The sequence below is a fragment of the Microtus pennsylvanicus genome, chromosome 22 (assembly GCF_037038515.1).
Source record: "Microtus pennsylvanicus isolate mMicPen1 chromosome 22, mMicPen1.hap1, whole genome shotgun sequence".
Lineage (NCBI taxonomy): Eukaryota > Metazoa > Chordata > Mammalia > Rodentia > Cricetidae > Microtus > Microtus pennsylvanicus.
The window spans coordinates 80,429-94,782 of NC_134600.1; the positions used below are offsets into that span (position 1 = coordinate 80,429).

Here is a 14,354-nt window from a genome sequence, read left to right on the forward strand (position 1 = left end):
TGTGTATGTGTGTGGTGTGTGTGTGATGTGTGTGTGGTGTGTGATGTGTGTGGTGTGTATGTGTTTGGTGTAGTGTGTAGGTGTGTGTGTGGATGGTGTGTATGTGTGTGTGGTGTGTAATGTGTGTGTGGTGTGTGTATGTATGTGTGGTGTGTGTGTGATGTGTGTGTGATGTGTGTGTGATGTGTGTGTGATGTGTGTGGTGTGTGTATGTGTGTGGTGTAGTGTATGTGTGATGTGTGTGGTGTGTGTATGTGTGTGGTGTAGTGTGTGTGTGATGTATGTGGTGTGTATGTGTGTGTGTGGATGGTGTGTATGTATGTGTGTGGTGTGTGTATGTATGTGTGGTGTGTGTGATGTGTGTGGTGTGTGTATGTGTGTGGTGTAATGTATGTGTGATGTGTGTGGTGTGTGTATGTGTGTGGTGTGTGTGTGTGATGTGTGTGTGGTGTGTGATGTGTGTGGTGTGTATGTGTTTGGTGTAGTGTGTAGGTGTGTGTGTGTGGTGTGTGTGTGTGATGTGTGTGTGGTGTGTAATGTGTGTGTGGTGTGTGTATGTATGTGTGGTGTGTGTGTGATGTGTGTGGTGCGTGTATATGTGTGGTGTAGTGTATGTGTTATGTGTGTGGTGTGTGTATGTGTGTGTGGTGTAGTGTGTGTGTGTGATGTGTATGTGTGTGGTGTATTGTGATGTGTGTAGGTGTGTGTGTGGTGTAGTGTATGTGTGATGTGTGTGGTGTGTATATGTATGTGTGTGGTACGTGTGATGTAGTGTGGTATAGTGTGGCGTGTGTGATGTTGTGTATGTATGTGGTTTAGTGTGATGTGTATTGTGTATATATGTATGTGTGTGGTGTGTAATGTGTGTGGTGTGTGTATGTGTGTGGTGTAGTGTGTGTGTGGTGTATTGTGATGTGTGTGTGTGTGTGTGGTGTGTGTATGTGTGTGGTGTAGTGTGTGTGTGTGATGTGTATGTGTGTGGTGTATTGTGATGTGTGTGTGTGGTGTGTGTGGTGTATTGTGATGTGTGTGTGTGGTGTGTGTGTGGTGTAGTGTGTGTGTGTGATGTGTGTGTGTGTGGTGTAGTGTGTAGTGTATATGTGTGTGTGGTTTAGTGTGTGTGTGCATGTGTGTGTATGTGTGTGTGGTGTATTGTGATGTGTGTGTGTATGGTGTGTGTGGTTTAGTGTGGTATGTGTGGTGTAGTATGGTGTGTGTCATGTGTGTGTATGTGTGTGTGGTGTATTGTGATGTGTGTAGGTATGTGTGTGTGGTGTAGTGTGTGTGGTGTGGATGGTGTGTATATGTATGTGTGTGGTACGTGTGATGTAGTGTGGTATAGTGTGGAGTGTGTGATGTGTATATGTATGTGGTTTAGTGTGATGTGTATTGTGTAGAAATGTATGTGTGTGGTGTAGTGTGTGCGATGTGTTTGGTGTGTGTATGTGTGTGGTGTAGTGTGTGTGTGATGTGTGTATGTATATGTGTTTGGTGTAGTATGGTGTGTGTAGTGTGTTTGTATCGTGTGTGTATGTGTTGGTGTAGTGTGTAGTGTGTTTGATAAAATGTGTGTATTTTTATGACAGATTTCCTTTGAAGAGAAATGAGAAAGAAACTTAGACATATTAGTGAACTGTCTTTATACAATTTTAGACTGTCTTAAGCATATTTTGTCCTAGTTCACTTACTACCTGAGTTTGTTTTAGTTTAACATTAACTGGGTGTGTGTCACAAAGACAGAAATTGTCCTTTAGACAACTCGCCGTAAGCCATCACTGATCTCATCCTGAAATAGTCGACTTTTATCGGTGTTGGTTTCTTTCATGGATCCGAAGGCTTTGAGATTGAAAATATTATGAGTATCATGTGATAGCAGCATTCATGTCCTTGTTTTTTCATGTTTTCTGTAAACAGCAGAGTTTAACATGAAAAAACATTTTATAGAATTTTGGAACAAGTTGGTTCTTGTCATGGACAGAGGCAAAACAGACTTAGAAATTGATTGCAGTTGATGCTTTTAGGGTAAAACACTTCTAGACTTTGGGACCACTGCCAGCGTTGAGATGCCCATGTGCAGTGTCCTCATCAGGGAGCATGACATCCACTGGTGTGCCTGTCATATGAGCCATCTTAGAGCCTAGGACTCTTTCCACCCTCACTTTCATAAAGCTTAGTTTTTACCTGGGTCGTTAGTACATGGTCAGCTAGTTGCAGATCCCTGCTCTGCTGCATCTCTTCACTCTTCCTTTTCCTGGTAGAGGTGCTTATTTCCTCCTTATTGGTTATGCGGAGATCAAAGGTTAAGCTTGGCCATGCCCTCCACATTCTCAGGGAAGAAGAAGAATGAATTGAGTCTAAATTAAATAAAAATCCTTCATGAAGGCAAATACGCTTGCTCTCTCAGTAGCCCCATGTAATTTTTCAGATTTAAAAATTGACCTCATGCATTTGTTGATGTTAATATAGAAACGCTTCACTCAAACTTTGTAGTGTTTTTCATGATTATTCTCTTTTGGTATTTTTAGGACTTTTAATTGTAGTATGATAGAACTGCCAGACTCAGTGTAGTGAGCTCTGCAGTTAGTATTGCCTCCATGGAGGTTTAATGTTCAGAGTCTAAAGACTGTTCATATTGAAGCAGCCAGCACCGGTTACCCAGAAGAAATGCTCCCGTTTTCATAGGCATTTCAGACTCTTACTTGAAAAGTTTCATATATGTTTTTTTTGTTTCTTCACTTAGTATAGTGGTCAGTATTTTATATATGACCAAAGATAAATGTCTTAAAAGTTTTAGAAGCTGAAAGTGACTATTATTTTTTTTGCAGAACATTTTCTCCTAGGTAATATCAGTGATGATGTAGTAATTTCTCAAACTTCCAAGAAACAGGAAGTATGATCATTATAATTTGTGCCCAACAAACTAATCATGTGGTATGGAGCCCGGGGGTATAAATACAATTTGATATATTCATTTCCTATGGTGTAGTTCTGCTATAGGGGAGAGTTTGTACTTAAGTGGCGAGGGATGACATCTATAAGATTTTTTTCTTTCTTTTTTTTTTTTTTGTTTTTTCAAGACAGGGTTTCTCTGTGTTTTTGGAGCCTGTCCTGGAACTAGCTCTGTAGACCAGGCTGGCCTCGAACTCACAGAGATCTGCCTGCCTCTGCCTCCCGAGTGCTGGGATTAAAGGCGTGTGCCACCATCGCCTGGCTAAGATTTTTTTGATAATAAAGTTAATAGAACTCTGATCTTGATCATCCTGCAATAGGTATGAGGTCATATTCTTACCCAAGGAATGCTACAAAGTACATCCAGAGAAAATTCTTAGGTGTGTGTGTATGTGGAATGGGGTGCACATGGTTATACACGTTCACGCATGTATGGATGCCTGAGGCTGACATCAGGGGTTTTCCTTTGTTGCTCTCCACAGTATGTCTTAAGGTGAGTCATTGAATCTGGAGTTTGCTTTTTTCGCTAGTTTGGCTGTCAGATCTCCAGGAATTTTTCCCCTGACTCTGCATACTCATAAAACGAGTCTGGCAATGTTCCTTCTGGTTATATTTTGTGCAACATTTGGAGGAGTACAGGAAGTTCTGATGGAATTCTTCATTAAAACCATTTGGCCCTGGGATATTTGGTTTGCTTTTGATGAGAGCTTCGATTTCCTTTAAGAGTATATGGCTATTTAAATTGCTCATCCAAGCCTCATTTTATTTTAGGTAAATGTTGACTAGCCAGAAAATTGTCCATTTCATTTATGTTTCACAATTTTGTGGAGTACAGGTTTCTGTGGTTCGATCTAAGGATTCTGTGAATTTCCTTAGTGTCTGTTGTCATGTATCCATTTTCATTTCTGATTGTGTTAGTTTGGATGTTCCCTCTTGTCTTTTATTAGTTTGCATTAGGGTTTGTTTATCTTCTTTATTTTGTCAAATAACCTGCTTTTTGTCTCATTGATTCATTGTATTATTTATTTGTTTCAATTTATTTCCGCCCTCAATTTTTTTATTTTCTGTTTCTACTTATTCTGGTCATGTCTGCTTTTTTTTTTCGAGACCATTCACATGTGTTGTTAAGTCACTAGTGTGAGCTTTCTGTTTGTGCTAGGAAGTTTCCTCTTGGCACTGCTTTCATTGTGTTACATAGGTTTGGGTACAACGTGCCTTCATTTTTCTTGAGTTTTAGGAAGTATTTATTTTATTTTTCATTGGTCCATGCGTGGTTAAGTAGTTTGCTGTTCAATTTCCATTGTTTTGTAGGATTTCTGATAGTACTGTTGTTGTCAAGTTCTAATTTTAAATCATGGTCATTTGATAGGACACAGTGTATTACTCCAGTTTTTTTCTGTGTATGTTTACTTTGTTCCACAGTGTGGTCAGCTTTATAGACCTTTTCATGAGGTGCTGAGAAGATGGATTTTCCTCCTAGCGCCACTTTCAGTTTGGTTACGTTGTGTCTTTATTTTCTTTGAATTCAAGGAATACTTTCATTTCTTTATTTCTTCCCTGACCCAGGTACAGTTTAGTGGTTGCCTGTTCCCTTTCCATGAGTTTGTCTGTCTTTGGTGTAATAACAGTTGTTATACTTCAACTTTGATCCATGGTCATCTGATAATGCTCATGTGCTTGCAAAATTTTTTTAAATATTTACTTTCTTGGTAATTTATTTATCATGTATGCGATATTCTGTCTGTGTGTGTGTCAGCAGGCCATAAGATGGCGCCAGACATCATTACAGATGGTTGTGAGCCACCATGTGGTTGCCGGGAATTGAACTCAGGAGTTTTGGAAGAGCAGGCAATGCTCTTAACCATTGATCCATCTCTCCAGCCCAATCACCCCCCCTACCATTTTTTTTGTTTGGATTTTCAAGACAGGGTTTCTCTATAGCTTTTGGTTCCTGTCCTGTAAGTAGCTCTTGTAGACCAGTCCTGCCTAGAACTCATAGAGATCTGCCTGCCTCTGCAAAATTTTTTTGTGTCATATAAGGTTCACTTTGTTATCCATGTTTGTGGTCAATTTTCGAGAAGGTTCTATGAGTAGGTGAGAGGATATATGCTTTACTATTAGGGCGGAATGTTCTACAGATATTTCTGAAGTCCATTTATTTCATCATCTCCATTATTCCTCTTATTTCTCTGTTATGTTTCTGTCTGGTTGACCTGTCCATTATTGAGAGAGGAGTGCTGCAGTCTCCTACTATTAGTGTGGTTTCGGGCATAAATTTATTTCTAGTGATGTGGGTGCTTTTATATTACTGAAATTTATATTTGGTATTGATACTTCATCCTGATGATATATTCCTGCTGTGAGTATAAAGTATTTGCTGCTCTTAATATTCTTTCTTAATACTGTATCTTTTGTGTTTTTATTATTATGCGGTGAGGGTTTCTGTTTCAGTCTATTTGGTGTTCTGTATGCTTCTTTTACCTTAATAGGAATATCATTTTTTAGGTTGGGAAAGATTTATTCTCTAATTTTGTTGAATCCTTTTCCTCCATTACAGTTTTCAAGTCTTGAAATCTTTCCATTACCAGTTTGATTGCTTTTTCTTGGTTTCCTTTCCCAGGGATTCTTTGATAGATTTCTCATTTCTTCAGAGTTGTTGTTATTCTTCTCATCCTTTTGTTTGAAGTTGTTTTTTTACATTCTTTTTGATGGTCCCTATATTTTTCATAATTTTATGTTTAAAGTCTATTTCTTGTACTACCTCTGGATTAGGGTGTTCAAATTCTCCTGTTGTATATTCCCTGGCTTCTCATACTATCATGCTGTCTTTCAAATTGTTGGAGGTATTCTTACATAAATGCATGCACATTTGTACCAATCCTGTTAGGAGAGTCTTGCCTGCTTGGTATGGTCTTTGCTGCGGCTATCTCTGTGCTTGTGGTTTTTTCTTGGTCTGTCTTCTCTTAGTTTTCTCAGCTCTGGAGTCTCTTATATCTACTCCACCCTGGAGTAGACTGTGGTGATGGACATCAACACATTCCAGATGGATAGGAGTCCTTGGTGGCAAGCTAGGATGGGATAGAGTATTTTTGCATTCATGTTCAATATTGAGATTAGTTTTTTATTCTCTTCCTCGGTTGATTCTTTTTGTTTTTGCGACAATCTTACTGCATAGTCATAAAAAGAGTTTTGGCAATGTTCCTTCTGTTTATATTATGTGCAGCACTTAGAAGAGTAGGGAAGTTGTAATGGAATTCTTCATTAACACCATTTGTCCTGGGATATTTTGTTTGCTTTTTACGGGAGCTTCTTTTTCCTTTAAGAGTATATACATATTGAAATTGTTCACCTAGGCATTATTTAATTGATGTAAATGGTACCCACCCAGAAAAGTGTCCATTTCATTTATGTTTTACAATTCTGTGCAGTACTGGTTTTTTTGGTATGATCTAAGAATTCTGTGGATTTCCGTAGTGTCTGTATCCCTTTTCATTTCTGATTGTGTTGCTTTGGATGTTTATTCTCATCTTTAATAGGTTGCATAGGGGTTTGTCTATCTTTATTATATAAAATAACCTACTTTTTGTCTCATTGATCTGGTGTATTTTTTATTTGTTTCTACTTAAATTATTTCAGGTTGTGGCCAGCGAGGTCTTGATCTGTATCATATTCTTTAAATCCCTTATGAAAAGTGATTTGCTCATATTTTGTTTCTCCAATTCTTATTTTTAACTTGATATGTTTTAGTGATTATAAATTATATGTCCTTAGTATTTTATATTCTACCCAGTATTGCTTTTTGTCCCCTTTTTCCATAAAGTAAATCTTGATGTTAGGTGTGGTGCCTCACACCTGTAATCCCAGGATCAAGATGGTTTCATATAAGATTGAGGCCAGGCCGTGCCATATAGTGAGGTTCAGTCCAGTATGGGATACAGGGTGAGATCATATGTCAGTAGTAAAACTTTTTAACAATAGAAATTCATTTGCCATTTTCTAGTGTTCTTTATTATACAATACACTATAGTTAATTCATGTGCATATGTGTTAAACATTCCTAAAATATCATAATTTTCTTTTAAACATTCACATATATTTTACATTTTGTGCACATGTTTTTATGCATGTGTGTCACAATATACACGTGGAGGTAGCGGGCAAATTTTAGGAGTCAGTTCTCCCTTTTCAGTGTACCAGGGAGGCAAACTCAGGCCATCTTGGTCCCTGCAAACATCTGTAGGCGCTGGGCCATCCTGCCAGGCCCTGTGTGTATTTTAAAGGAAAAAAAGTGGAAATAGGGAACTTGGTATTAAGATGACATTCAAGCCTTCTGATGGTCTTTATTTGCACAAAAGGATGTTGTTGTTTCTGGTATTCTTTTCCTTCAGCCTGAAGAATTTCTGATTGTTTATATTTGTGTATTTCTGCTTTTTCTCGGGACTCTTACTTTTCTTTCTTTCCTAAAATATCTATGTCACCTTCAGGCATGAAGAATGTTTTCAATGGATAAGAGACTGATTTAACTTTTTCTGTCATCACCCTTTAGAGGAAGTTGATATCTTGATGGGGAAGCTCAGCCAATCACTTTTATCTAGGGTGTGGCTGCTTGGGGCCAGGGAAGAAAACCTGGGAATCTGGGTGAGTTTGCTCTCTTTGGCTCTCTTTGCATGGTGTTCTCCAGACCTGTTTTGGACATGGGAAACTTTACCCCAGTCGTGTGAGTTTCCCCGTTTTCAATTATTAAATTATATCTGTTGTTTTCAACTGGTTTGCTTAATCTAGCATACTGGTCGAACAGAACACCACTTCCTTCTAGTCTCCAGGTCACTGATTAGAAAGTCACAGGTTTTTGAACAAAACATGTCATGCTTGATATGCGAACACCTCAAGTGTTGCCATCTTTTCAGTATGTGGTCTTGGGATTGCCGGCTATCCATGTATACAAATGAGGCTTTCCTCCTCTCTCACTCGACACACATGAAAAATCAATTCCATGGTTCCTTTAAAGGAAGTCATGGTAGATCAATTCACTTCATACCTGCAGCAGTATTAGAGAAAGCCCAAGAGACGGGAGGACTTCGATGGCTCTGAGAGGAGAGAATGAACATCAGAGACAGACAGGCATTGGCATAACATGACACAGCAGAATAATGTTGGTCAGCGACCTGTATTCCTAAGAGTGGATTTACACTTTCATTTCGTGGTTATCACCACGGTTTGGGTTTTAGTTTTTGATTCAGTGTTTCGTTATGTCGCCCAGACTAGTCTGGAATGTGCCTTCCTTTGCCTGTGTCTGCCAACAGAGTGGGCCACAGTAGCAGTTTCTGGCGTTGTTCTAAAACACTCCAACACAATATCAGCTTAGATAAGAAAGGGTTTATTTGGCACAGGCTTCCAAGTCACAGTTCATCACTGGGGAAATCGGGGCAGGAACTCAAGGCAAGAACCTGGAGGAAGGAAGCCTGGAAGGAAGAGTGGACTCCAGCGTCCAAACACCGAGGAGGAGTCGCCGCCAGAGACCAACTCTCACACCATAGCTGAAGCAAAGGCGTGAGGATTTTATTAATTCTGTCATGACAGGGTCCCTCAGCATTCAGGAAGCCGAGAGACAGGCTACTTTTAAAGGAGAAGGCCACAGAATCAAGGGGGGTTGTGAATGGCTCATTCAGAAGGGCTATTACCAATAATTGACTAGAGAGCTGTTGCCAGATCAGATGAGGTCAGAGGTCATTTTGACCCCGTTTCCCAGGGGACTGAATCAAAACGTACGTATATGGGTAATTGTTCAGGAACTGAGTACCTGCGTGTGTAGCTATAAGGTCCTTAGTTCCCAGGGGAGGAGGGGAAGCACTATGGCACGGAGGCTGAGAGGATTTAGAATAGTCAGAAATGGCTTCAGGATTGTCTTAAAGTCTTACATTAGCTAGTCCCTTCTCTGGCTTGCCCATAGGCTCGTGCTTCGCTGGTACTTTTATCTAACCTAGAGCCTCCTCCCTAGGAATGGTATTGCCTACAGCGGACCGGGACCTCTTTTGTGAATTAATAATCAGGGAAACCACACACACATGTGTCCAAAGACCAACCTCTTCATCTGATGTAGGCAGTTTCTCATTAGAGGCTTCCCTCTCAGTTGACACTGTGGTAGGTCGACATTAACACAAGGACAGCCACCATGTCTGTGAGGCTTCCATTTCTGGAGGGAGCTTTTATAAAATGAACAATATACAACATGAAGAACTTGATGTTCTCTGCAACCTTGATGGAGGTGATGTACTTCAGAAAAGAACTTCTCATGGTCTTCCCAAAGGTGACTCCATTGAGATAAAGACAGTAGGGAAGAATGCAACACACTAACGTTTCATTTTACCCTAGAAGTATAAATGATTCCTCAACACAAATATATGTCTTACAAAAAGCCATGGGAACCACTGCTGTATGAATTAGTGTCTTCGTGGGAGACACTAATGGACAATGGTAAAGAGTAATGGTAAAAGATAAGGATATCTGAATAAACCATGGATTTAGTAATTAGGAATGCCTTGATTGGCTCAACAATTGTGACACATCCACTCAAAATCGTAACAAAAGAATCAACCAGGTTCAGGGCATTTGGGAATATTCTGTCTTATTTTTGCAACTTTTTCGTAAAATAAATCTCTAAAATTAAAAAAAAAATTCTTCAAAGCAAGTGGCCTTAATGGTGGTTTGGGGCTCTTAATGCAGGGTATGTGTCACGCTGAAGATTATGGATGGCCCATATATGAGATTTAAGGGTGTCTGGTTTATCCCCCACTTGGGAATATGCTGTATTAGTTTTAAATTGTAATCACTATGGTCAAAATCAAATTGAAAGGCTTTATTTAAGTTTCCAGTTTTAGTCCATCATGTAAGGAAATCAAGGAAGGAATCTCGAAGCAGAAATCAAAGCAGAGGTGTAGCAGAATCATAAAAACCCAGAGGCAGGTATTGGGGTCCAAGCTGAAGATCAGAAATACAAAGCAGCCACCCACCTCTACCAAGTCTTCAGACTCAAGGTGATGATCCTGTCTCCACAAATTATCAGACTCCACACTCCTGAGTTCCTGTCTCTCCCCCTTTATATTCCTCTCTCTGCTCTTCATATTGCTCCTGTCTCCCCTTCTCCAGTACTGGGATTAAACATGTGTGATTCCCAAACACTGATATCTGTTTCTGGATCAATCTTGTATAGCCCAGAATAGCCTTGAACTCAGAGACTTGCCTGCCTCTGCCTCCTGAGCACTGGGATTAAAGTTTTGCTCCCCCCACCCCACCGCGGTCCTGTATAGCTGAGGAGTGTGGCTGCTTTGCCCGCTTATTTTCAGGCAAGCTTTATTCATTTTAACACAAATATACCAGTATACAGAGGCCATGGCAGGAATGCTGCTTACAGGCTTGCTTTCCACGACTTACTGAGCTTCCTTGTTACACACCCTACCACCACCGGCCTGCTGATGGTTCTTTATACAAGGGCATTTAACCTGGAGTGGGAGTTATTAGACTCTCACCGAAGTATTTCCTTGTCATCTGTGTGTGATTCTGACCCAGTTACTTGTGTTTCTGTAGCCTCTGGAGACACTGGAGTACTGAGAGTGTGAACGGTCGACTGACGGGCAGGCACTTCCATCTATCTGGCTACAGAGAAGGAATCTTTCCTTGCTGCAGTCAGACTTTCTGTGGTGTCGCTGCTTTGCTCCTGTAAGTAACTCCTCATCTGTTAGCTGTAAGTTTTAAACTCTTTGGCTCACCAACTTGGGTTTTGGTGGAATAATACCTTGGTCTTTTGGAGCCCTAGCTGATTTGGAAAACACTTAGAACTCAGGATCAAAGTCAAAGTTTTCAGAATACACCCCCGCCCCCACCTTTTTTAAAAAATATAAATCCACTTTTTAAAAACCACATTTCTAACTGATTATTTTGTATCCCAATTAAAACTTCATCCTAGGATTTGAGGGGAAAGCTCAATTAACAAGGTGCTTGATTTGCAATCCCCAGAATCTACATAAAACTCCAGTTGTGGAATCCCAGCACAAAACTGTGGATACGTAATGTTCCTGGGGTTTACTGCTCAGACAGCTTACCCTATTTTGTGAGCTTCAGGCCAATGAAAGACTCTGTCTCAGAAAAAAAGTGGACAAGACACGAGAAAACACACTCAAACCTGTATATAGGCATCAACCTCAAATGTGCAGAGACACGCGTGACTGTGCACAGACACACGTACACACACACATTTGATCATCTGGTGTGGAGGTTCTCCTTCCTGGACACATCAGGAAATCATACTAGGAGCTTACATACCACACACACCACTACAACCTCACAATACCCCCCCACCCACACACACACACACAAACACACAGAGCGAGGGAGAGAGAGTGAGTGAATTTTGGATCTTATGCTCAAATGCTAATTTGATTTGCCTGAAAGGAGGTTCAGGTATCAGTGCTAAGAAATCAGGTGATACTACCCTATCTAATTCAGGTATCAGTGCTAAGAAATCAGGTGATACTACCCTATTTAATTCCTGTCTCCTGACCCTACTTCCAGTTACCTCACTGGTTTTTCTTATGAAGCAGAGAGGATCTCTGTTTTTCTCTGGTCTTGACCTTAGCAGCACTCTTTCTTCCTTTCTTCTTTTTGTCTGTCTTTCCTTCATGCATTTCTTCATTTGATCCTTCTTCTTTTCGAAAGGGAAGAATTCCAATAGGATGCAGTAGTTGGTCAAGTACTCAAGAGTGTAAGCAGAGCAATCAAAGAGGCAAGTAATATAGCCAATTCGACATGCAGCAACCTAGATCCTGGTAGGCACAGGCCCTAAATTTCTCTTCTCACTGTCCATCTCTCCTTTGTGCTCTCCCTAGAATGGATACTTTTAGGAAAAGGCTGTGCTTCCTCAGAAGCCCAGGTTACCTATAATTCAATCTGTTATAAGTAAGTAGGTGTATAAGATGCAAGAATATGTAAAGAAGTTTAAGAAACAGCTGAAGTTTGTTAGGCATGGTGGTGCATTCCTTTAATCCCAGAACTCTGGAGGCAGAGGGAGATGAATCTCTGAGTTCTTGGCCAATCTGGTTTATAGAGAAAGTTCCAGATCAGCCAGGGATACACAGAAAAACTCAGATAAACAAGAATGAAGGAAGGAAGGAAGAAAGAAAGGAAGGAAGGAAGATGAAAGAAAGAAAGAAAGAAAGAAAGAAAGAAAGGAAGAAAGGAAGAAAAAAAGAAAGAAAAGACAAAGCTAACTTGAAAGTTTACTGGGGAAAGGGTTAGAGCTCTCTACATGCCACCTTGCAGAGGAAGTCTTGAGGCTGTTTTAATCTGATCCAGCTAATATGGACCACCGTCCCCCATTGTTGGTCACTTCCTGTTTGGAAGGTCCTGAGCTGGGCCTTACAGAGTCTCCCACTGCCATCTCCTTCTCTCTTGATCTCAGGGAGGCCAACACCATTATCTTTATACCCTGCCTACCCATTGTTCTATGGCCTGTCTTTTGTGGTCTGTTGTTCTCTGCTAGAGCTCACCTTATGCCTAACAGCTTCACTGGCAACTGCCATCATACTCCAAATCCTAGGTCTTTTAGTCTCTTTAGTTCAGCACAATTGTGACAGGTTGGTGTCCGGACATCTGGCTCAGATCTTCGTTATTCCTCAGCTCATTTGGGGCAGTGCACCAGCTCTCCGAGAAGAAAGCAGCCAGTGACAACCAGCACAGGCTACCCAGAATCATGCTGAGTGGAAAGAGATGATGAAACAAGTACACCAGTCAGTGTGAGTCTAGCCATCTGGAAGTTTCTTTCTTGCTCATGTTTCAGGCCTGACCAACAATAATGCCCTTTAAGCAAGAATGGGCAATTCAGCCTACCTGGGACCGTGGAGACAGAGCGAGTTGATTTGGTCGTGACGTGAAGGGCACTGAAGCCGACTGCAGTAGTAGATGGATGGCTTCAGCCTGGGGAGGAGGCAGAATCCTCAGACCTTAAACCTGGAAGGTAAGAATGAGGGGTTATTCAGGCTGAGAAGGGCCCCAGGGATGCTGAACAGAGGGGAGAGCAGCAGGGTGTATTGCCAGTCCCTTCTGGCCAAGGAAAGGAGATGGTCCCTACAGAGCAGATCCTGTCAGGTTCTCTGACTCCCAGGGGTGCCAATCTCTTGCCAGGAAACCCTCCAGAATAGGAAGCAGGAAGCACAGGGCTAAGGCCCTTCCTGTGGTTCCTATCTCCTCAAGACTATGGCTAGATGGGTGGAGACTTGGTCTCAACCCGGAACACATGATTTCATGGATCCAGCACTGGTCTTCAGGAGCTTTGTGACATCAGTTTTATGCATCATAGCGCCCACTGTGGATAACGTGACAACAATTGCCAGGAAACGTATCTGAGCAGCTCCTCACAGTGACTGGGTGTCTTGTTCTCACATTCCTGGCTCTTCTCCTCTTCTGCTCATGGTCCTTACTGTCCTCACTGCCGGGCCCCACATGCACATTCCGTGTGTCATTCACATCCTCGAGCACCTGATGAAAATAGAGATCCTGGCGAGAAGCTTTTCTGTTCTTTTCAGGCTGGGTCAAGATTTCCAAGCACAGGTAGACTGTGTACTGGTCCACTGCAGGAAATTAGGGAGGCAGACAAACAATTTTCCGTGCATTTTCCCCTCACACACTCATATAATCTCTTTCATATACCCCTTCCAGTGAATAAAGTCTGAGAACCACTACCTGGCACACCTGGGATCCCCTGCCTCGACTTTCTGATCCTTTTCCAAATCATAGAGCTGAGAGCAAGCAGTTGTCAGAGTCTAGGACATGAGCCGTGAATGTGCCATCTTGGGTGTTTCTCAGTTTCCTGTATCTACTGCCTCCTTCATATGGTTAAACACTGAGGGCCCAGGTTGCCTCCTGACCTCACAATGATCAGGATGACTAGGAGGCATGACTTAATCATGGGTAACATCTTAGTTGCTCTATAACTTGGGAGCTACTTATTCAGTCTCTCTGGACGTTTCATTTCTTGTGTACAATGTGGATGGTAACAATACCTGTGATATGGAATCACTATAATGGTGAAGTAAGTATATAAATGTACAGACTATGTGGAGAACGTGTGTGTGTGTTTGTGTTTGTGCGTATATATGTCTTACTATGTAACACGGGTTGAATAGCCCAGGGTGGCCTCAGAGTGACAGATGGCTGTTAGTAGGTTCTTCAAACTGAACTCAGGTCTCTAGCTAATGGCACTATCCAGATCAACAGATATATCTTATTATTATTTCAGATTTTGTTTTTTTTTTAAATTTTAAGTGTGCAGATATTTTCCCTGCGTGTGTGTCTGTGAATATGCCCACTGAGGACACAATATGCTGTCATATGCCATGGAACTGGAATAACAG

The 14,354-nt window shown here is 41.2% G+C and overlaps 1 long non-coding RNA gene across 6 annotated transcripts in view; it reads left to right on the plus strand.

The window, feature by feature from the left end:
- LOC142839751 (uncharacterized) overlaps positions 1–14,354 on the plus strand; it is a 54,230-nt gene that overhangs the window by 25,833 nt on the left and 14,043 nt on the right. For all 6 annotated transcript variants that reach the window (XR_012908827.1, XR_012908830.1, XR_012908829.1 and 3 more), the window contains 2 exons: positions 10,534–10,665; positions 12,782–12,958. This is a non-coding gene — a long non-coding RNA (uncharacterized LOC142839751). The remainder of the gene's footprint in view (positions 1–10,533; positions 10,666–12,781; positions 12,959–14,354) is intronic.